This window comes from Choloepus didactylus, chromosome 12 (genome assembly GCF_015220235.1).
Source record: "Choloepus didactylus isolate mChoDid1 chromosome 12, mChoDid1.pri, whole genome shotgun sequence".
NCBI lineage: Eukaryota > Metazoa > Chordata > Mammalia > Pilosa > Megalonychidae > Choloepus > Choloepus didactylus.
In genome coordinates this window covers 71,826,214-71,850,873 of record NC_051318.1, presented here as the reverse complement: position 1 = coordinate 71,850,873, position 24,660 = coordinate 71,826,214, and the positions used below count along the sequence as shown (strand labels likewise).

Here is a 24,660-nt window from a genome sequence, read left to right as displayed (position 1 = left end):
GTTGTAAAGTAAGGATAATAATGATACTTACCTCATGTAGATATTGAGAGATCTAAATAAATGTATACAGTATATTTGGGAGCATACAGTGTGTGCTATATATATACATACACACACTATATATGCATACTCCCCTCATGTAGATACTGAGAGAACTAAATAAATGTATACAGTATATTTGGGAGCATACAGTGTGTGCTGTATATATATGTATATATACATACAGTGTACAGTATGTGTATATATATACACACACTATATATGTATACTATTTATACACATATACCACACACATTGATATATGAAAGAGAAAGGAAAACAACTCAGACCAATATTTGCCATATACTAATGGATACATTTTACCTTTATAAACATCTCTTCATCAGTCTACCTGATATAAAGCTTGTACAAATACAGAAATATGTTTGCATCTTACATTAAGACAATGTTCAATATCAAAACCTCACTGACAAGACAGATAAAGTAACCATTTCCTTTATTATAGGATGAAATGCACTATTCATTTATACAGGAGGTTCGATAATATATATTTACCAATGACTATGTACTTGCTTGTCGATAGAGAAACAAAGAGATAAACTACTAAGTTATTCCCAATAATATTGTCAATTGGCAAGGACCAAGACTTCTTCTGGGCATGTAGCATATTTAGCAATAGAATATAAATTTGGATTTATAAAAATTCATTTAAATGCTCATTGTACAAAATATATTTGTCTATAAGCCTATATCAGCCTAGTGCATTTAATCTCCTTTCCTTACTCTAAAATTTCTTGCTTATTGGAACTTAAGACTTTTTCAATTCTTTTTTATTTTATTTCTAATTTTTGTTTTCTTACAGTATCTCTTTCACTTAATAATATATTCATATAAATCACATAATTGGAATTCTTGTCACAATACATCAAGAAGATAGCATGAAAAAATGTTACTGTTCATTCAGCAAAGTTGTGAACTAAAAATTCTTAACTTCTAAAATAGAATACAATTAATTTTAATAAGCTGAAGTGCAACAGTAAGACAAAAAAGACAAGATATGTGATAAGCAGCTGTGGGATCTAAAGGTCATCACTAAACATAATTCTCATTTACCCTTTTACTTTTAGTGTCAGGGTCTTGTTCTGGCAACAAAAACCCTTGAGATTTTCAAGTTATCCCTCTGTACTGAGCTACCTTGCTAATTTAAAAGCCTTACTGATTATGTTCTGTTATGATATTAATGGAAAGGTCAATGAATTCATGAAAATACTTTTTTCCCCACTTTTATGACATTCTGAACCTTCTCTCCCTTTACAATTTTCAACAAGAAACTGATCATCTGGGTCATTTTGCATAATAAATGAACATAAGCAGTCACCATTTGTGATAATATCACTTTCTCCTGTCAGGTACTGAATGCGCAGAGTGAGGATATCTGAATTGCTCGATAGAGTATATATTCTTGTTTTTAATAAAAACAAGAAACTCTAATGGGGAAAGAAGAAAGAGTGAATGTTTTTAACAGGACAAGCTACAATTTAAAAGATGAAAAGGTTAAAAATTACCTTCAATATCTCATATTATGTCCTGCCATAGTGACTGCTAATGACCTTCCAGAATGTTTTTAAACAGTGTTCTACATTGAAATTGTCTTTGTGTATGGTATCCAAAGGAAAATAGAAGAAGCTAAAACTAGGTTTGCTTCAGGCAATAAAAGAATGAAAATACCACATAAGAAAAAATACACAAACCATAAAAATATGTAATGCTATTTCTAGTATATGGTCCAATTCTATGAGTCATAACTCATAACATTATATTAATGTTATATAATAACCTTAAATAGTCCCATCTAACACACTCATATATTAAAAGAAGGATTTTAGTATTTTTCTCATTATGTGACAAGAGAAATGCCTTTCATTTTTAGCCAGGATAAACTTCTTTTAGGCATGATCAAATAACAACACAGTCTCCTTCCTCCTGCATTTTTGCTAATATGATAGTAAAAAGTTATCTGAAGAAGGTATTGGTGTGAATATCATGTGATTTGGGTGTGACAGTAATTGTTATGTTAAATAAATTTGTGGGTAAAACTGAATTTGAGGACTTGGGTTGCATTTGGGCAAGAGAAAAATTTCTCAATTCACTTTGACTATGTAGACCCAAGAACAAATTAAATTATGTTCTAGCAATGTTCAATAATATCTAATGACAAGTTCTGGCTAAGAACTTTTGATGACCATATTTAGGGTAGTTATTATGTACAAAGCTCTACAGACATATTTAATACACATTTAATCAGGAAATGACTACACAGTATAGTTTACCAAGTTTCATAATATGTAACCCATAACTCTTCTCACAAGTAATTATATCAGGGTTTGCAGCCTGAATTCATACTATATTGGTGGTATGAAAACACTCAAGCAGGCTAGTGGTGTCCCAAAGTGTCCATGAAAATCTAACCTGGTGGACCGCAACACCACCAAGCTTTTCAGATCATTTCCACATGTATAATTCCAAAACCTATGACTGTGCAGTCAGTAAACACCCACACCCACACCCACACCCACACACACTTCAGGAAACAAGGCACTGTGAATGAGTGCCAGCAGAATCAAGAAAGCAAAGAATCAGAGATGTGATTAAGATTCCAAGAGAGAAATCATAAATATTTTTAAAAGAATGAAAAAGGAAATAAGTGAAATGCTACAGAATTTTTGAAAAAAGAACAAGAAGATATTATAGTCAACTTCTTGTAATAAATTTAGAACCTTGGTAAAAAGACAAATTTCTAAAAAATAATTCTAACTAAAACTGACTTATACATATAAAATCTTTCTATACATTGAAAAGACAACTTAGAAAGTGGAAAACAATAATTGTAATACATACAACCAGTAGAGAATTAGTATCTAGACTGCATAATGGACTTCTATAGGTAAAACAAAAGAAATGTAAAAGGAAATAAAAGTAAAAACAAACATAACAAAGAGCTGTTAAAAATGGTCAGAAAGGCACATCAGAGAAGAGAAAAACTGAATGTGCTTTGGTTATAATAAATCATCATCATTCACAATAATATTCAAGGATTTATGCAAAATAAAATCATAGAAAAAATTTCATACCTACACCTCAGGCAAATATAAAAGCATGAAAATATCAAGTGTTGGTAGAAAGTAGAAACAACTGAAATACTTGTAGAGGTTTACTTTGTGTACAATCTGTTATAATTATTTTAGAAAATTATTTCAGTATGGTCATCCAGTAAAGAATAGATGGATGACAGAGAGAAAGAAAGAAGGGAGGAAGGGAGGAAGGGAGGAAAGGAGGAAGGGAGGAAGGAAGGGAGGAAGGAAGCGAGGAAGGGAAGAAGGAAGGAAGGAAAGAAGGAAGGAAGGAACAGATAGAGTTTTCTACAGTATATCTGTGGTCATTTCACGCCTGCCTATATAGCCTACAGGAAAAAGGGGAAGAAAAACAAACAATAGAAACAGCCCAACATCCATGAATAGAAGAACGAATAAATTAGAGGAGAGTGACTGATTTAACAAAAATTATTCTACAAATACAGTTCAGAATAATGGTAAAAATAAACTAATGATAGCAATATGGAACATCAGTTGAATTTCATGATTGTAGCAATGAGAGAATAGAGAAAGTTGTAGAAAAAAACTGCATTTATATAAATTATAAAAAGGCAACAAAAAGAAATGATACATTTAGGGAGGAAAACTGTAGGAAACATGATGAAAACAAGGGGATTATACAGGAAAAATTTGAAAGGTAGATTTCCTCAATGAAGGAAGAGAATGGGAAGGGAACAAAGAGAACTTTAAAAAGAATGGTAATTTTTTTTTAACTGAGTAAATGCATGGAGGTTTCTTATATCCTTTTTCTTTATAACTAGATAATATTTTTGAAATATTTTTTATCTGCTCAAAAGCCAGTGTGAACATTTGTAAGTATTATTGCTTTCTAGCTTAGAATTTTTTAAAAAAGAAAATAAAAGTATCTATTTGATGTAAACAAATGATCTTTTAGTACAATTCACAATTAGACAATGCTGTTTAGACATACATGGGGTATGTTTCTAAATATATGCTACCTGTAGACTGTAAAATTAAAAAAATAGTTTGGGGATTTAATTATGATGACATGTGAGTCCTTTTCATATCAGGATGCACTTGTGTATTTTACTAATTAATTCTTAAAGAAGAACTGATACAGTCATTTTAATGAACAGTGAAGGGTTTTTTTCAATTCCCTGGACCTGTAGGTTACATGTTGATAAAGGAAAAGTGTGATTTTTAAAAATACCTAGAAATCTATCTTCTTCCTTTGTGAATTCTAAAATAAAGATGTTTAAAAGTTCTTCAGGACTAGACCTACATCTTACATTACACACACATATATATAAAACATTATAAAAAAAATCCTTCCCTTTTTCCACATTTTCAATTGTTTAATTTCTAAGCAAATGACAGATTTGAATCACATGCAATCACTATAAAACTAAAAATGCATTAAAAAGTAGTGATCATCTAATTTCTTTTAATTTCACATGATTTTCTGTATAACTTACAAGTAAACAAGATACAGAAATGGGGCAAATGTAAAGGGAGGCATGGGTATATGGAAAATACTTTATATCTTCCAGGTCAACTTGTATTTCAGAGGGAGAGATTTTATATTTCCATTCATATTAAAGGTATAACTCAAATTAAGGAATTTTTGAAGAACAATATTACAATTATGCTATGAGAAAAAAAAAACTCAAAATTATCAATATTATAGTCAATATCTTCTGAATTTGTAATAAATACTAAATTTTATATCTGATGCCCTTCCTGTTCATTTTGTTTCATCTGCTACATCTTTAAACACAAAAACCAATTTTCACTTATGTGAAAATTTATAGCAAATAAATAGAGAATATTAGTACTGGCAGTTTATCTAATGAGATGTTGCTTCAAATGTGCAAGCCAGGCAAGTAACTTTTAAAGTGTCATTGGAAATTAAAAGCAGCAACATTTCATGAAAAGTTGCAGCAACCAGAAACTGAAAATGTCTTTCCTCAATTCAAATTCCTAAACCTTCGCCTATTTGACAAGATGAAATAAATACACAGGACAAAAATAGAAGCAAATTATGCTATAACAGATTTTTCAAGAGAAAATTTGGGAGAACGATAAAATGGAATACTGTTTATAAAGTGATTCTGAGGCTGCTGTATAAATTGCTCTGATTTATTTCATAAAAACTGCCAATTTAACCTTTATTTTATATCTTTCTAATACCATGTGGGCAATGAAACAAAGGTGATAGATAGGCTTAGTTTTGATTCTACAATCTAAGAGTCTGTAGTACTATTATAAAAAGATAAAGTGAATTGTTTCCTTCAGTTTGAGCTTCAAACCATAATTGTTTCATTTATATTAGTTTATCCTTCTGTAACAAAAAGGGAGTTCTTGCTTAATCCCTTCTTTTGACAATTACAGATTGAAATTATTTAAGGGCTTTCATGATGATAAATTATATTTTTATAATCATGAGGAAAGTGTAACTGTCAACAGGCTGAATATTAAAAAAACAAACGAAAACAAAAACAGCGCAAACCCTTTGGGTAGTTACACCACATCTGTTCATTTAATGGAAATTGTCCCACCACCAACTTACCTCCATTTTGATAAGTTTCTTTGTTTCATTTTTAACACAAACAAAGAAGACCAATAGCTAAATGGGTAGCTATTGCAAAGGATGGTAATCAGTGATTAGAAGATCAGAGATCTAAGGATATGCTGTTCAGGCTAAAATAATGGAAACTTTCTATTCACCAAAGGTATTAGCTAAATTTTAAGAGGTTTCTTAAAATGTATATTGAGGTAAATGTGGAACCTCAGATCTTAATTTTGTATATATATATACCAATAAAAGGAAAACAAAACAATACAGAATAGATTTTATAAAACGTAAACCACATATTAACATTTATCCAATTACATGATAGTTTCATAAATTTGAGAGCATATAGCAGGAATAAGTATTTACATTAAATTTATGTATCACAATATTTTTACCTATATAAGCCCTGATTTCATTAAACACAGATCAACAATGTTTTTTATCTGAGGGTCATAACGGTAGGTATTTTTTAAATGTTCGAGTTCTAAGAAACTTTAAGATGCAATATATGATTTTGTATTTCTACTCAGAATTTTATTTCCTACCATAGTTTTATGTATTCTTTCAAACAAAACAGGGTTCCTGTTTAATCAACCATTGGACTATTGCCCCAGTAGATCTCAGGGCTTTGCAGACTTCTAAACAACTGCCCAAACTAAACTGGAATAAATCTGTTCACTAAAGATTTTACAATAACTTGTTCAGATATGTAATACAGTGAGTTAAAAATATATAATTTCAGATTATTGTCTTCTTAAAATTCTTTTTGTATGATTATTGATTAATGTAATATGCATCTTTGAAGTCTAACTTGTCTGATATTAATATAGCTACTCCTGCTTTTTTCTGGTTGTTGTTTGCATGAAATATCTTTTTCCAACCTTTCACTTTCAGTCTATGTTTGTCCTTGTGTCTAAAGTGAGTTTCTTGTAGACAGCATATAGATGGGTCCTGTTTTTTAATCCATTCTGCCAGTCTGTGTCTTTTTATTGGGGAGTTTAATCCATTTACATTTAGTGTTATTACTGTAAGGGCAGTACTTTCTACTATCATTTTGTTTTTTGGAATTTATATGTCATATCTTATTTTTTCCTCTCCTTTTACCTTTCCTGATAATCTTCATTTCTGCACTCTTCTCCAACTCTCTCTCTCCTGTCTTTTCCTATCAGCCTGTAGCACTCCCTTTAGTATTTCGTGTAGTGCCTTTAGTATTTCTTGTACTGCCAGTCTCTTATTCACAAACTCTCTCAGTGTCTGTTTGTCTGAAAATGTTTTAATCTCTCCCTCATTTTTGAAGGAAAGTTTTGCTGGATATAGAATTCTTGGTTGGCAGTTTTTCTCTTTCAGTATCTTAAATATATCATGCCACTGTCTTCTTGCCTCCATGGTTTCTGCAGAGAAATCTGTACATAGTCTTATTGACCTTCCCTTGTATGTGATGGATTGCTTTTCTCTTGCTGCTTTCAGAATCCTCTTTGTCTTTGACATTGGACAATCTGACCAGCAAGTGTCTTGGAGTAGGTCTATTGGGATCTATTCTATTTGGGGTATGTTGTACTTCCTGAATCTCTAATTTTCTGTCTTTTATAAGAGTTGGGAAATTTTCAGTGAATATGTCTTCTATTACTCTTTCTGCCCCTTTTCCCCTCTCTTCTCCTTCTGGGATACCCATAACACATATATTTGTGCGTTTCATGTTGTCACTCAGCTCCCTAAGACCCTGCTCATATTTTTCCATTTTTTTCACCATCTGTTCTTTTGTGTGTATGAATTCGAATGACCTGTCTTCCAGTTCACTGATCCTTTCTTCTGCCTGTTCAAATCTACTGTTGTGTCCCTCCATTGTGTTTTTCATCTCCTCCATTGTGGCCTTCATTCCCATTTGTTTTTTTAAGTTTATGAATTCTTCTTTATGGTCAGCCAGTGTCTTCTTTATATCCTTCAGCTCTTTTGCTATATCTTCCTTCATTTCATCAAATTTATTTAGCATTAGTTGCCTCCACTCCTGTGTCTCAGCTGAGCTATTAGTTTGTTCCTTTGGCTGGTCCATGTTTTCATGTTTCCTGGTATGGCTTGTTATCTTAAGTGGTCTAGGCATCTGATTTTCTTGATTAGTTTATTTTGGAGCTTGTTTTCTGTCTTTTACCTAGTGGTTTTCTTGTTGGTTGGCTTTGTTCTCTGGCCTCTGTTATTCAGTTCAACTTATTCTAGACCTCTAACTTAGGTTCTATTTAGTTGATCAGAATTTTTCCCTTCTTGTTTTTTCTGTTTCTTGCTCTGCCTCTATGTAACCTTTTTGTGAGTGGGTCTCCTCAGATATGGTCGACCCTAGTCAGATTTTCCCAGTCTAGTGAGGCCCAGGTCTCATTCGGAGGGTATGGAGTTTTCCTGAGAATGAGACCCTCCTATGAGGCCTTTAGAATTGGTGCTTTTCCTCTCCTGTCCAGCAGGTGGCGCTGTCCAGCCCACAGCTCCCCCACCAGTGTAAGGAGGTATGGAGCCTTCAGTTCTCCTGGTGACTCTGATCCTGTCAGGGGCGTGGCTGACTGAAGCTGGAATCTGAATTCCAGCCCCTGGGGTCTGAATTCCCAGAAGGAGGACTGCCAGTTGAGCTGGACCTCCCCCCACTCTCCCAGTCCTCAGAACTCCAGTTGTCTCTCAGGGGCACTATTCCCTTCTCCTCTCTCCTCTTTGGGGCCTCTCCAGGTAGATTCCTTGGTCAGCCTGAGTTGCCAATTAAAGACGGGGGTGGAGCCCTTCAGTAGTGAATACGGAATTCAAAGACACTGTGGGTACTCTGTCTCCCCCAAGCCCAGCCTAGTCCCTCAACCTGGGCTTTCTGATAGAAAATAACCACATATATTACTTTTAGATTAAAAAGAAAAAAAAAAAAAAAAAGTAGAAAAGAAATCAAGAAAAAGAAAAAAGGAAAAAAAAAAAAAAAAGAGTCTCTTTTAAAAGTCTTTCCCCAGCCTGGAAGTTTTGTCAGTGTCAGAATAGAGAATTTAAAGATATGCTTTGGGGTATTGTCTGATAATTACTCTCCAACAGCTTCAGTTCCGCCCCTGCCGGGGGCTACTGAAATGCAAAAAGATAAGGGATCAGTGAGAAGCCAGAAGCCAGAAGGGACAAAATGTAGGGGGAAAAAAATGGCTTTTTTGGAGTCTGGGAATGGGTGCTCGCTTTTACGTGCCCCCACTTCTCAGAGTCCAGCCCTTCTTTAGCACCCCAGCTCCCAAAGTTAGTTAATTAATTTGTTAATTAATTCTGCAGCTGAGGCGGGGTTGAGCCTCCCTTCTTGCCCTCAGCAGATTGCTGTTTTTTGGTTTTTTTTTTCCCCCCTTTCAGGGAGCTGGCAGCAAGACAGTCTGTGAGGTCTGGGTGGAGAGGGGCGCCAGACTCCTGGTCCGGGGAACTTACAATGTTCGCTGTGATCTCAGCTTTTCCTCCAATTCCAAACTTGTGTCCAATGTGTGACTGGTTACTGGAGACCCCGAAAACACTGTTTCATATAGTTCTTGGGTAATTGACAGCTGCTCTAGGGGAGAGACGAAATTCTGCTCCTCACCACTCTGCCATCTTGCCCCACCTCCTGTAATATGCATCTGATAATTGCAATATTTGTAAAGTCCACATGTATCTTGAGTGTATTTATACATTATGAATATACCTCTGAAACCTTAAATAATGCAGAAGCATATTACATGAAAGTCAATTTTTTCCTATCTCATCTTTCCTTACCCAATGTGGGAAAGGAATAAGTTTCGTTTTCACACAGAGACAGCATGGAATAAGGGAAATGGAGGCAAAACCAGTTTAAACAAGCCCCATACAAAGAGAAGAGAGAATGTGCCTGCTCCATATATGGAAGGGTAACCATAGTTACTGGAATGTAAAGAGATATGAGGTAATATCAGAGGCGGGAACTCACAGCAAAAAAATAAAAATTTGAGGGGGATAGGCTGATCAGTTCAAAATCTCAATAATGAGCTAGTTGGCTCTCTGGGATTGGCTAATCAGTTCAAAATCTCAATAATGAGCTAGTTGGCTCTCTGGGATTGGCTGTACAAATTAAAATCTCAAAAGATGAATTAGTTAGTGTTCTCGAATAGGCTGTAACCTCTGTAGTACCCAGTCAATGGGGAAACAGGGGAGGGACTTGCGAATTAGGAGTAGGAGATTTAAAGATTGCCATTCTCTTCCTCTGGCGCGCCAGCCTTTCATGTGTTTGGCTGGACGCCCTATCTTGCAAGATCGTAAATAAATTCTTTTCTCCTCCAGAACCGAGAGAGCGTTTATTCCCTTACAGGTACTGCTTTATTTCCGACACCCAAACCCACACTATTAAACTTCTTCCCAGAGGTGTTCACAGATTTAAGTTTGGCATTTTTCATTCTAGAACATTTTACTACACATATGTTTTCTTCCCCTTTATCAATTGTCATTTCATAAATCCAACATAAACATAGAAAAATTTCCTTGGTGTCTCCCACCATTTCCACTCTCTTTGAATAATCAACATTTTTAGCCTACTGTGTACCATTTCATGCATTCTTCCATGTTCATACAACTATAATTACATATGTATTTTTTTACTATCTTTTTTTTTATTTTGAAATGAATTCAAAGTTATAGGAACAGTTGCAAAAACAATACTAACCCCATACAAAGAATTCCATCATACCCTGGCCCCTCTCCCCCGACAGCTCAATCCACCAATCTTAACATGCTGTCACATCGCTTTATTTCCCTCCCTCCCTCCCTCCCTCCCTATCTGTCATCCATCATCTATTGCTCTGTCTTCTGAACATATGAGAGCTAGCTGCACACATCCTTGAACATACACTATAATTAACATATACAGTTCCCATGAACAAGAACATTCTTTTATTCAATCCCATTAACTGCAGCTAAGAAGTACAACAGGTTCAACAATGATACAAAGCTTACATTCTATATTTCCTCTACCTTATGTCTCAACTGTGTCCCTTTGAGCCACCTGTCCTCTAATTCTATCCAAGTTCATCCTTGGCATTCAATCATCTATTTAGACTGTCTTTTTTTTTTTAGTTGTGGGAATATATATACAGCCTAAATCTTCCCATTCCACCCCCTCCCTAGCCTTCCATTAGTGGGATTAATCCCCTTTAGAATGTTGTAATGCTCTTTCCCACCATCCATTACTAGAAATTTCCCTTCACCTGAAACAGCAACTCCACCCTCATTTCTTAACTCCCCATTGCACTGTCCCTCATTTCTCTTAACCCAAACTCTACAATTCATCTCTATGGTTACATTCTCTGATAGTTTCCTTGTGTTTGCTGTGGGGGTTAAAATTAACCACTTATATCCATAACAATCTTGTTTTTCTTTGATACCACCTCTACTTCAATAGGACACATAAACTATGTTCCTATACTCCTCCATTCCCCTACCTTTATATAGTTGTCTAAAATTACGTATTTTACATTGAGTTCAAAACCACTGATTTGTCATTAGGGTTTGTGTAATTTATATCATGTAGGAAGTAAATAGTGGAGATACAGTTCAAAAATTATTGACTTCTATTTGTATTCCATTGTGGTTGTTGGAGAATGTGTTTTGAGAATATTCAATTTTTTTTTTTTTTTTTTTTTAATTTCTTGAGGCTTGTTTTATGTCCCAGCTTATGGTCCCTTCTGGAGGAAGATCCGTGATCACTAGAGAAAAATGAGTGTCCTGGTGCTTTGGGATGTAAGGTACTATATATTTCTGTTAAAATTATCTACATCTCTTTCTTCTTTCTGTTGTTTCTCTGTTGGTAGGGTTCCCTTTAGAATCTGAAGTAGGGCAGGTCTTTTATTGACAAAGTCTCTCAGGATTTGTTTGTCTGTGAAACATTTAAGCTCTCCCTCCAATTTGAAGGAGAGTTTTGCTGGATAAAGTATTCTTGGTTGGAAATTTTTCTCTCTCAGTATTTTAAATATGTCATGCCACTGCCTTCTCGCCTCCATGGTGGCCACTGAGTAGTCGCAACTTAGTCTTATGTTGTTTCCTTTGTATGTGGTGAATTGCTTTTCTCTTGCTGCTTTCAGAACTTGTCCTTCTCTTCAGTATTTGATAGTCTGATCAGAATATGTCTTGGAGTGGGTTTATTTGGATTTATTCTATTTGGAGTTCGCTGGGCATTTATGCTTTGTGTATTTTTATTGTGTAGAAGGTTGGGGAAGTTTTCCCCAACAATTTCTTTGAATACTCTTTCTAGACCTTTACCCTTTTCTTCCCCTTCTGGGACACCAGTGAGTCTTAAGTTTGGACGTTTTATTTTACCTATCATTTCCCTGAGATCCATTTTGATTTTTTCAATTTTTTTCTCCATTCTTTCTTTTGTTCTTTCATTTTCTGTTCTGTGGACTTCTAGGACACTGAGATGTTGTTCAGCTTCCTCTAGTCTTGTATTGTGAATATCCAGAGTCTTTTTAATTTGGCCAACAGTTTCTTTTATTTCCATAAGATCTTCTATTTTTTTATTTAGCCTTGCAATATCTTCTTTATGCTCTTCTAGGGTCTTCTTTATGTAGCTTATATTCTGGGCCATGGTCTTCTTGATGTCCTTTAAATCCTTTGCCATGCTTTCGTCCCTCAATTGTATTTCTTTTATTAATTCTGTGAGGAACTTCGTTTCTTCTGAAAACTTGATTTGTGTGTTTGGAGTTGGATTCTCCATATCATCTGGTTTTATCATATGTATTGAGATTTTCTGTTGTTTTTGGCCTCTTGGCATTTGCTCTGCTCGACAGGGTTCTTTTAATTTGCAAAAAAAAAAAAAAAAAACTATCTAATTTTTCAGAAACAATGTTTGGTGACATACACTTTCTCTAACTAACCAGCAGATGGAGTCTGTGAGTCACCTATACCTCTCAAGTCAGTTCTCCACCTTGTCCCCACGTTATATGGGGAAACGATTCTTGTGGGGTCCAGCCGGAGAACTCAGCCTGGGTATGTTGCTGGAGCTGTCTGCCCTGAATGCAGGTCGCTTGTATGGGTGGCCAGGGAGGAAGGACAGCCTCAATATTCAAATCCCCCCAGTTCCTGGAGATTCAAGGCTGCCGCAGGAGTCCAAGCCTTCATTTCATTTCAGCCCCAGCCCCTCTCTGTCAATGTCCCACAAACCACCAGACTTGGAGTAGTGTCTCTGGGATCTCCGAGAAGGTACCCCCACCCAGCCGCGATCCTCCAGGACCTCTGCTGAGGTAATGCTGTGCTATGTCGTCAGCGCACGCCGTCCCTCAAGGGAAGCCCCGGGCCTCCAGGCCGAGCCGGCTCACTTTCAGCCGTACGCAAAAATGTCAAAATGGGGTGTCTCCACACCCCCCTCCTCGCACAGTTCCTCCTTCCCAGCTCCGGGACAACTGGTAGGGCTCTGGGCTGTGGGCACGGCCCCAGGAAGGAGTTTATCCAGCCCTCCCGGGAGCAAGATGCTAGCCACGGGGATTCTTTCGGCTTCTGGCTCTCCGCTCTGTTCCCCCGGCCCCAGGAATATCTGCAGTGGGCTATCTTCCAGGCCAGACACCGAGAGGCCGGCCCAGACCCCTCTTGCTGTGTTTTACTGCGTGTTTCCCACGATCGCACTTGCAGCCGATCGCATCTGCAGCCGCTCCTGGCTTTTCCCCTTTACACTTTTTTTTTTTTCTTTTTTTTAATTAAAAGAGCCCGTTTGTCTCCAGATGCGAAATCCTGGCTTCCCCAGATCGCCGTGCGGCTGCGGGACTTCCAGCCAGCTTACTCACTCGTTTCAGAATGCAGACTCTCAGTTTCACCAAGTATATAGCCCCTGGAAACTAGCAGATCTCGTCCAGCTGGAACATCGCTGTAACCAGTATTCTGGGTCACTCTCTGGTCCTTATCTAGTGTTTTCCACGGAGGTGTTCCTTAGCCCTGTCTCACCTAGCCGCCATCTTGGTTTCTCTCCTATATATGTATTTTGTAGTTATTTGCTTTCACAAAATATAAGATAATATTATAAATAATTCTTTGAAACAATTTTTCTCACTTCAAATGCACATACACAAAGGTTCTAAGTCTTTCTTTTAGACATCTGCATAATATTGCAGTGTGGATAAAGTACTCTTAATCCATTCCTCTACAAAGAATATTCATGCTGCTTTCAAGCTATTTTCCCCAAAATGTAATCAATGCTATGTAGCTTTGACTATATATTTAATAATTTATTTTTATATGATAGAATACCAAACTAGAGATTACCTTGACTTTACTTACACTTCAATTGTAATAAATTTTGTAATATTTTGAATTGAATTTCATTGTAATAGCGTTAGAAGAATTTAATAAAAATATACTTACATATTTATATTAATTCTGAGAGTCATTATATTTTCATTATATGAAATCTTCTTATCCAACAATATGAAAAGTCCCTCCATTTTCCAGGATATTTTTTCCCTGTATGCTATTAAGATTTTTAAAGTTATTTTAAATAGAATATATACTTCCTGTTAAATGTATATTTTAGTTTATGTTGTTATTGTTAATAGGATATCTTTTTCATTTTCATTAATATCTGGTTACTGCTATGATAGAGAAAAGCTCAATATTTTTATCTATTTATCAAACTGCTTATACTCCATCTCATACTACCAACATAGGACCTCATGGTACTATTTGTTTGATGAATTTTTTCTTTGCCAATCTGCTAGGTGAAAAATATCTTGTCATTTACATTTCCTTTTTAAGCTTGAGTGGAGCCACATCTCATATGGTTATTATATAGCCACATACTGAAGAAACATCCTACACTCTCTATGACAAGTTAATATTTGCTTCTCCTCTACTTCTGGTTGCCTAGGACCCTTTCATGTCTTCATTTTCTTTTTCTAAATAAAGTACCGAAAACTATTGGTGCAAATTTGTAATAGAGTCTGACTCCATTTTTGATGTTTTATCTCTCAGGGCTTTCAGGTTCCAGCCCAATCCTTGCCCTTTGGCTCCACATTTGGGAAAGCCTGTAAGAAAGCCCAGGCAGAAACCTTGGCATGCACATGAGCCCACAGCCAGGCCATATTAAAATCCAGAGCCACCCAATGCCCCTTGGGAGGGACTCGGGGCTGTCCATGTCCAGCAGGAAATGCTAGTGCCCAAATTAAGCAATGTACTATCCAAGAAAGTCTTTACTACTTTTCTCTAGGAAAAATGAATACTTTTCTTTGGGATTCTGTACATAAATACAAGATGATGTACTCAACATAAAACCTCAGGTCTGTAGAATATCAGGAAAGGCTAATGGGTAGTAGTTTAAAATACTTTTATACTATTTCACTTAAGTAGCTTTGCTACTTTTTATTGATAGTTCATTTTTGAAGTCTTTAAGCATTCATTGCAAGATAAGCCATAACTGTTTCTTATTATAATAATGAGAGTACACTTTTTGAAATTTTACTGCTAAATTTATATAATTGCTCACTTAATCCCCACAACAACTTGTAAAATAGGTATTGTTACTAGACCATATTACAGATTTTAAAAAAACTGAAGTGCCAGATATGGCCTTCAGTCCAGGAAGTCAGTCCAGGAAGTCTACACCCTTAACCATAACTGGTTAAACATTGATAGGAATCCCATGTTTGGCATCAAAATGAGCCGTACTCTCACAACCTGTTGATGAAGTCTCAAAAATATTATCAAATTAGCAATGACAACTCCTGCAATGCATATGGCCAAAATGATAAACTGGATGTAACAAGAGCCAACATGCGTGCCCCTTGAAGCAAAACCAAAGATGAATGACAAAATTCAAAAATAAAAAAAAGCAAGAAAAAGAACAAAAAATTTATGAAAACTAATTGCTCCTATATTTTAATGAGGTGTTATTATCTGTTGAAAGTGTAGTCTACGTTTCATTTATTTTGAGGCTCTAAATTACACAACCAAATTACAATAAATGCATCACGCCAAATTAAGCGATTAAAGTCAGAAAAGGGAATGTTTTATTTTCCCTTTCTAGGTATCTATGATTAAATTTAATGGATTTGCAGAAGGGATATTTGTAGTTGACAAAAATTTAGCTAAAATTTGAATAAGTTTCAATTTCTCAGAAGGGTTAAAAATCAGTTCTCTATTTTTTGGCCCCCAGTAACTTCTTTGAGACATGTTCCCTAGTTAATGCCCTTTCATCACTATAAATAATGCCAATATTTGGTACTTTCATCAATCAAAGACAAAATCTTGGTCACAAATTTTAGAAATGAGAAGTGGCATATAGTTTGGTTGATCAATGGAAGATTTTCTCCAGGACTACAAATTGAAATGTAAGCTGATAGAATAGTAAAACATCAGGCTTTAAATGTATTTGAAAGATCATTTTATAGACAACAAAGTTGAAATTCAAATAGTTCAAGTGAATAATATTAAACATACAGTTGGTGACTGTCAAAGTAAGGATTACAATAACTGTTCTCCAGACCAGACCTCAGGCAGCTATCCAAATTGATGGAGCACAGGCTAAGTAAGTGTCAGCACTGGTGACCAAAATTAGGAGCATGAAGTGGTGAGGGAACCTATCTTCCTTGGCCCTATACAATGATTTTGGCAGATTAAAATGATTCACTGGGACAAATAATTAAGTTGTATTGACTGTTTATCATATGAAGACAAAATTACAGAATGATTGATTTAAAAAATAAGAAAATACTGTGGTATTCTACAGAATCAGATTCTGAGTTGTTAGAAGAGTTTGATCCTCTCCTTATTTGGGCTGAGGGTATCCTGGTACTACTTGAAAGATCATCACTAGAGAGGAGAAAATTTAGTGCAGTTGAGGAAGATAAAATATGTGAAGCTGTATCCAACATTCTTCTTCCAACCATTTTAAATGCTTTGCTTTTGTTCCTCAACTGCTGGGTGGAGCAAAGTCTCCATATATCAGCTTATCCCAGTTTCTAAGGGCAGTAGGTTACCATGTCTTGTTTTTCACACTTTGAATAATGTTAAAATTTCAATCAATATCAAGTAACTGTGCATAGCTTTGAATATGTCATTTGCATTACAAATATTCATTAATCATGAAAGATGCTTATATGGAACATAGAAAAAACCAAAAGGAATTAATAATCTTTTGTTAATTGTAGGACAAACCAGTAAAAAATAATTACTTTCGGAATAGTTCTCTATATTTGTATTTGGAACATTTAACATAAACCCTTGGCAGTTTTTTTGTTTTTTTTTTTAATTTATTTGGATTGTAAGGTAGATTTGACTTAAAATCTGACTTTATAGGGAGGCAATGGGGTATAGTGAAAAAAACAAAGAGTATTCAGGACACCTGGGTATCAGACGCCGTCCTTAATTAATTGAATAAACATGGGGCAGCAATTATTACCTACTAGTCCTTTGTTCCTTCTTTTGTATAACAGTAATATTTAGACCCACAATCTTTCTAGTCCCTTTTTCAAAAATTTATCATTCAATCTTTTGTCAGAAAATAGAAGCCATTCTCTTCATCTAGAACATTCATTTATCATATATTTAACTAAATACTAAATTATGCAAAACCAAATTCTTCAGAATTAAAATCAAATGGAAGTTCTATCCTTCTTGTTAGTTGCAGCAGAACAGGCAGGTAAGATTATAAATAAACAGCCATTTGGCATTTAATAGCAAGTTGAATTTAACTTTCTTGACATGTTTTAGTTGCCAATAACCCAGAACTAGGGGTGACTTACTAGTTCCAGAGCTCAGAATGTTTCCATAGGCTGCCCATCTGTTGCTTAATTTTGATGCTGCCTGTGGATTTAAACAGATAATAGTAAGTTATTCTATTGAAAGTGAAAGCAGGTCTTGTGTTTTCAGTTTCACCAAAATATGTTCAAAGTTAGGAGCTATGGACTAAGAAACCATGTTTATATCTGCTTGTTCTCAGTCATTCATTATCATGTAACAATTATCATTATAGTAAATCAACAAATCGAAAATAGCTGTTAAAATTTATCTTAAAATCTGAATTCTAATAATGATTTGAGGGCAAAGAATTTTAAAAACAGTGTTAGGTAGAAAATTAATGCTTCCTGCAGTACTTACCAGAGGTCACACATTTATAAAGCCCATATACATAGGCAGTGAAACACAACTACATATGCATGAAACACTGAAATAGTGGTAAATGTCAACTATCCTCAATGTTTAAAAGTAAGAAATAACCATGCTTTAATTTTTATTGTAAAGAACTTTATTTTAATTAGCTCATTAATTTGACTTCCAGATAGATTTACTGAGCATCAACCTAGAGCAACTGAGAGGAAAGGTGAGTCAGCTAGGCAGCTGCTTAGGGTGTCCAAACTATGGAACAACTACAATAAATGAGCAAAATAATGTTAGCTCACCACACAGAGTGCTTTACACAAACTGTGAAATGGACATCATTCCTACTTCCAAATCATATACAACCATACCTAGTGAGAAGAGGGGAAAGAGGAAAACATCTCTCACTGGCATAGAACTCACAAACCATAAGGAAATGTTGAAAGTTATTCAAAGAATATATAATTTGAAGAGGCAGCAAGTTATTATCAGTTGTGGTCCTGTCTAGTTCATGGATTAGGGTCAGAAAAATTTATCCTAATAATTTCATGTAAAAAAGTCAAATCAATAATAAATTGTCCCTTTAAGATAACAGAATAAGATATTTCTTAAATTTTAAGTGAAACTGGCTCAAATAGTAATTGTAATCTTTAAGAGATTGAAAGTAAAAATTGAGTATTCATCCATCTTATATAGTAGTCAATTTATGCAATTTATTATTAGGCTTGGGATCATATTTCTAGTTTATGGAGGCTAGAATTGTGTAATAAGAAAACAATGTTTTCATAATATTGTTATATTGCTTAAAAGCCAGACAGATAGATAGATAGTGTGTGTGTGTGTGTGTGTGTGTGTGTGTGTGTGTGTGTGTGCAAAACTGTGATCTTATTGAACCAGTTGAGTTCAGATTTAATTAATGATGAAATGATCACTTGAATAAATTAGGTGCTTGCTTAGGTTACTGGTAAGGGAGAGTTCTAGGTAGTGAGACTTGAAATAGAAGAACAAGAAATTTCAACAGAGACAGGAATCTGAGGTATATGAGCAAATTTCCCAGCATATATTAGTTGGAATTAAAGGAAACAGAATGCTAAGCTTTAGAAAGTGCATGGTTTGGAAATAGATATGAAATGCTGAGAGAGATATATTATAAAGAAAGGGGAAGTTCTAAATGAAGAATATCTATGAAAACAGACACACTCAAATGCCAATATTGGGAGGGGCAATCTCAGGACAATGCCAAATTGAATAGAGAGCAATTAAAAACTGAATGAATTGGACTACTGGTTTCTAAAACATGAAGAGTTTGGAAGGTATCACTCCCATATGTCAACAAGGAAAAGCTGAAACTGAAAAACAAATTGCCCTTTGTGGAACCATCAGAAAGTTGAGGTCACAGGGTAAATGGCCTTCATGAAATCTAGATAGACAGATGCATCCAGGGAGACACAGTCAAGATCTGCTTACTTGGAGCAGAAGCCACTGGAGTCTGACAAGTAGGAGCATATAAATGGTAGTTTTAGGAAGCTGCATTTGGACTAGTGTGAAACTGAGAACCCCATGGAACCTCATGGAATCCCACCAGGCTCTCAGGGAAAAGAACTGAGAAAGATCCCCTCATTTCCCTGGAAGAAGTGATCATAGTGACATACACCAAGAGAATTCCCAACAAAAAGATGTACTCTCCAGAGGAAAGGCTTTGTAAGAGTCTTGTATCCTGTTTATCTCATGAAAAGACTATATATATATATATACATATATATATATATATATATAGTCAGGTGGTCACTGCCTAGACATTTCTGAAGATCAAGAAAATGATTAAATGAGAGGAAGGTGTAGCAACAGACAAGATAGAATTTAACAAAGGATTACAAATACTGAATCTTTATATAAATATATTTTTTTAGATGCTAGGGTATTAGAATAGCTAGAAGGAAATAACTGAAGTGGTGGAACTGAAACCCGTAACATTCTTTGAAATTTGCTCTATAGCTACTCATTAAATTGTACTCTGAAAGTTATCACCTTTTGGTATATATGCTATTTTTCATAGTAAGGAAATAACTGAACCTGCAGAATTGTAACCCATAACCCTCTTTGAAATTACCTATATAATTACTTGTTAAATTATACTTTGAATGTTATCACTTTCTGTTTATACGTTGTATTTCACAATAAGGAAATAACTGAAATTGTGGAATGGTAACCCATAATATTCTTTTAAACTTGCTCTCTACTTGTTAAATTGTACTTTGAAAGTTATCACTGTTCTGCATTTTTATAGTTCACAATAAAAAATATATTAAAAAATAGTCAGTGGGGATCATGGCTTCAAGAAAATATGTCGGGAGCCTACAACCATAAAAGGAGCAGGGAGTAAGCAGGCAAAAAGCATACTTCTTGGAAAATATTTATGAAGGTTATAGCTAAGGATAGAATCAGTGAGCTTAAAGAGATCAGTAGAAACTTCTATTGAAATGAAAAGAGAAAAAAGATGGGGGGGGGATACACAGAACATACAAGAACAATGGACAATTCCCAAATACGTAACATTTGTATAATTGAAATGCCAGAAGGAGAAGAAAAAGAAAAGAGTACATAATTGAAGCAATAATGTGTGGAAGTTTGAAGTTCTTATGTACCCCAGAAAAGATCATGTTCCTTTAATCCATTCCTGTGGGTGTAGAATTCTTAAGGGTGGAACCCTTTGGATTAGGTTATTTCAATTGAGATGTGACCCAACTCATTCAAGGTGGGTCTTAATCCTCTTAGTGGAGTCCTTTATAAGAGGATAAAAGACAGAAAAAGAGCTCCAGAGAAGTGTTGGAAAAAAAACCTGGGGAAGTTAAGAAAGGACCTAGAGAAAACAGAGAGGAAGCCACTGAAACCAGAAGCCAAAAGCAATGAAACCTGGGAAAGAAGGACCAGCAGATGCCAATGTGACAGAGGTGTCCCAGATGCCAGCAGCCTGTCTTCAGAGTCCAGGTATCATCCTGTTGATGCCTTGTGTTGGACACCTTCATGACCTAAGAACTGTAACATGTAAGCCAATAAATCCCCATTGTTAAAAGCCATAACATTTCTGGTATATTGCATTTTCTAAGCTCTAGAAAACTAAAACATAATGGTTGAAACTTTCCAAAATTAATTACAGATACAGAACCACAGATCCAGAAATCTCAGAGAACATCAAGCAGGCTAAATACCAAAAATAAACAAGCAAACAAATAAATACACAAATAAAATCTAGCCATGTTATATTCAAACTGTATAAAAGAAAAAAAAATCCTGAAAAAAAAGCACCAGAGATAGAAAAAAGATAATTTATCTATAAAGGAACAAGGATAAGAACTATAGAGAACTTATTGTTAGAAGCTATGTCAGTAGGAAGAGAGAGGAATGAAATATTGCAAATGTTGAAAGAAAAAAATTCACCAACATGGAATTCTATATCCAGAAAAAGTACCCTTCAAAATAAAGAAGAAATGAAAACAACCTTAGACAAACAAAAACTAAGGGAGTTCACTGTCAGAAATCTGCTCTGAGAGAAATATGAAAAGGAAAACTTTATTAGAAACTTGTGAAAAGGAAAACCTTATTAGAAACTTGTGTTGACATAAAAAGAGGACAAATATAGAAAAGGAATGAATATGGTAAAATGCATTAATTTTTTTTAAATTCTTATTTGATCTGAAGGACAACCATTCAATGTAATAATGGTAACAATGTATTGGGGTGACATAGCACACCAAAGATGGGAAAAATGAATTAGGACTACTCTTAAAAGTGTCTGAAGGAGACATAAAGTAGAAAAGTGTTAAAGTACATTTTATTTACAATGTACATGATAAACCCTAGGGATACCACTATTCTTTAAAAAAAGGATAGTTGATACGCTAAGAGGAGAGGAAATGAAATCATGTAAAGTGCTCAATTAAAATTGGAATAGGCAGAATAAGAGGAGAAAAAAGAAATGAGGAAAAATACATTGCAAGCATGGCAGATACTAATATCGATATACAACAATTATTTAAAGATGAAGGCCCCCCAAACACCAATTAAAAGATAGAGATTGCCAGAATGGATTAAAAAAAAAAAAGATACAACAATATATTTTTCATGAGAAACACTCTGAGTAAAAAGAGCAAAGTTAAAAATAAAGGGATGGAGAGGGAGGGGCAAGATGGCAGCACAGGGAGGTGTGGAATTTACTTAGTCCTCTACAGAAGCTAGTAAACAGCCAGGAAGAACTAGTAGTAAATAGTCTGGAACAATTTAATGGAGGACATCCATGACCACACACATATCATATTCAATCTGGAAAGGGTGAAAGGGTGGAGACCATAGTATAGAACTGTAAGTAAAGTGTCCCAAACTGTGGAGCTGGTGCCCTTCCCCACTGGCACGGCAGGCTGAGTTTGAACACTCCACTGTGGGAAAAAGAATGGTCTCTGCTGGGAGCAAGGGAAGGTAGCTCAAACAGGCTCCAATTTTGGTTTTCATTAACAAATTTGGACTACTAAATACAAGCTACAAGCACAGATACAACTGGAGCAAGCAGGAAAGGGACCCTTAGTTCTCCCTTGGCAGAGAGGAGGCAGGGCTGATGGGGAAGAAAGTACTAAATAAAAACAGAGGCTTTTGGAGTTGGCCAGGCCCTGGAAAAGGGCTGTGCCCCAAGAAAAGAGACACAAAGACCTATGTACGAACCCCAGCTCTTGACTGGCAAAACTGGGGGGCTGAGGACTGGCTCTGAAAAGGGGATTATTTTTCTTTTCTCTCTCTTTTTTAACCATTCTAAGTATCTCATTAGAGAAAGCCTCAGGCATTTTCAATTGTCAGCATTGACCCAGACAAGGCTGGAGTTAACATAGGTCTAAGAGAAAAAGTAAGGAGTAAAGTGAAGGAGATAATTCCTTAAAGGGCTTCTCTTCCCCAAGAAAAGGGGGGGTGGGGTCCAGTTCAAGCAGTGATCTTTCTTCAGAAACCAGACCTCAGGAGCTGGGGAAAAACAAACAAACAAACCAGAAACAGCTTAAGCTTGCCTTAACCATGCCCCTGGCAAGGACAGGGTCTGCTAAGACAAAGGCATGGCACCTCTTTATGCCAGTGGGGAACTGCAGGCTGACAAATGCCACATGCTAGGCAGGATAGGAAAAGCACAGAGTCTAGAGACCTCACAGAAAAGTCTGAACATCTTTTGGGTCTCATCCTCAGGGAAAGTTGATACTGATTACATCCTGTTCCTGAGACCCTGGGCCTGTCTGGTCTCGGAAAATCTGTTTGGGATCAATCATATCCAGGTAGGCCCTCCTCAAAATAAAACAAAACAAAACAAAAATGGTTCTATATAGGCAGGGCAAGAACAAGAATAACAAGAGCTGAAAAATTCTCATCAGTTAAACAGAAGCTATGCAAGAGGTCTAGAATATGTTGAACTGAATGCAAAAGAACAGAGAACAAAGCCAACAAAAGAGAAAACCCTAGGTAAAAGAGTGAAAATGACCTCTAGAATAAAGTAATCAAGGAAACCAGATGCCTAGACACCAACAAAAAATATGAGTCACACTAAGAAAAAAATGAAGTCCCAGTCAAAGGAAGAAACTAACATTTCAAGCAAGATAAAGGTGTTGTAACAACTAATTAAGGATGTTCAAACATGCTAAATCAATTCAAAAATCAAACCAATGAGTTCAGGGAAGATATGGCAAAAGAAATGAAAGATATAAAGAAGACATTGGGCAAACATAAGGAAGAAGTCAAAAGTTTGGAAAAAAATGGCAGAACTTATGGGAATGAAAGGCACAACAGAAGAGATGAAAACACAATGGAGATATACAACAGATTTGAAGAGGCAGAAGAGGATTAGTGAACTAGATGATAGGACATTTGAAATCCTACACACAAAAGACAGGGAAAATAATGGAAAAATACAAGCAGGGTCTCAGGGAATTGAATGGCAACATGAAGTACATGGATTACATGTCATGGGTGTCTCAGAAGGAAAAGAGAAAGGAAAACAGTTAGAAAGAATAATGGACGAAATCACCACTGAAAATTTCCCATCTCTTATGAAAGACATAAATATACAGATCCAAGAAGCACAGTGTACCCCAAACAGAATAGACTGGAATAGATGTACTCCAAGATACTTACTAATCAGATTGTTCAATGTCAAAGACAAATAGAGAATTCTGAAAGCAGCAAGAGAAAAGTGATCCATCACACACAAGGCAAGCTCAATAGGACTATGTGTGGATTTCTAGCAGAAACCATGAAGGTGAGAAGGCAGCAGTATGATATATTTAAGAAACTGAAAGAGAAAAACTGCCAACCAAGAATTCTATATCTGGCAAAACTGTGCTTGAAAATGGAGAGTAAGCAGGGCAAGATGGCAGAGTGGTGAGGTCTAGGTTGTAGTGACTCCTCCAGGGCAGTTGGTAGAAAGCCAGGAACTGCATGGACCATATACCACAAAGGAATTTGAAATTGGACAAACTTCACACAACACTCATGGACATGTGGAATAGCTGAGATCTTCTAAATCTGTAAGTTCTCACAGCCAGGGGGCCCATGACCCTCCCTGCCAGGCACAATACTGAGGGAGGAGGGGCTGTCCATGCTGGGAACCAGGAGGGAGAATGAAAGCTGCAACCATAGATAAACTGAGAGCAGACACAGGAAAATCTGGGATCAGCCCAGGGGAGAGGAGATAGGGCTAGCAAAACAGCAAAAAAAAAAAATGAATAAATAAAATAAATAAATAAAATAAAATAAAATAAAATAAAATAAAATAAAAATAAAAAAAATAAAATAAAAACAGAGACTTTTTGGAGTCAGGTGAACATAATACAGAGAAGGGCGGGGCTCAAACAGAATCACACCCATATGCAAATC

The 24,660-nt window shown here is 35.7% G+C and overlaps 1 pseudogene; it reads left to right on the top strand.

The window, feature by feature from the left end:
- The first annotated feature begins 24,154 nt into the window (after nucleotides 1-24,154).
- LOC119506879 overlaps nucleotides 24,155-24,660 on the top strand; it is a 37,479-nt pseudogene continuing 36,973 nt past the window's right edge.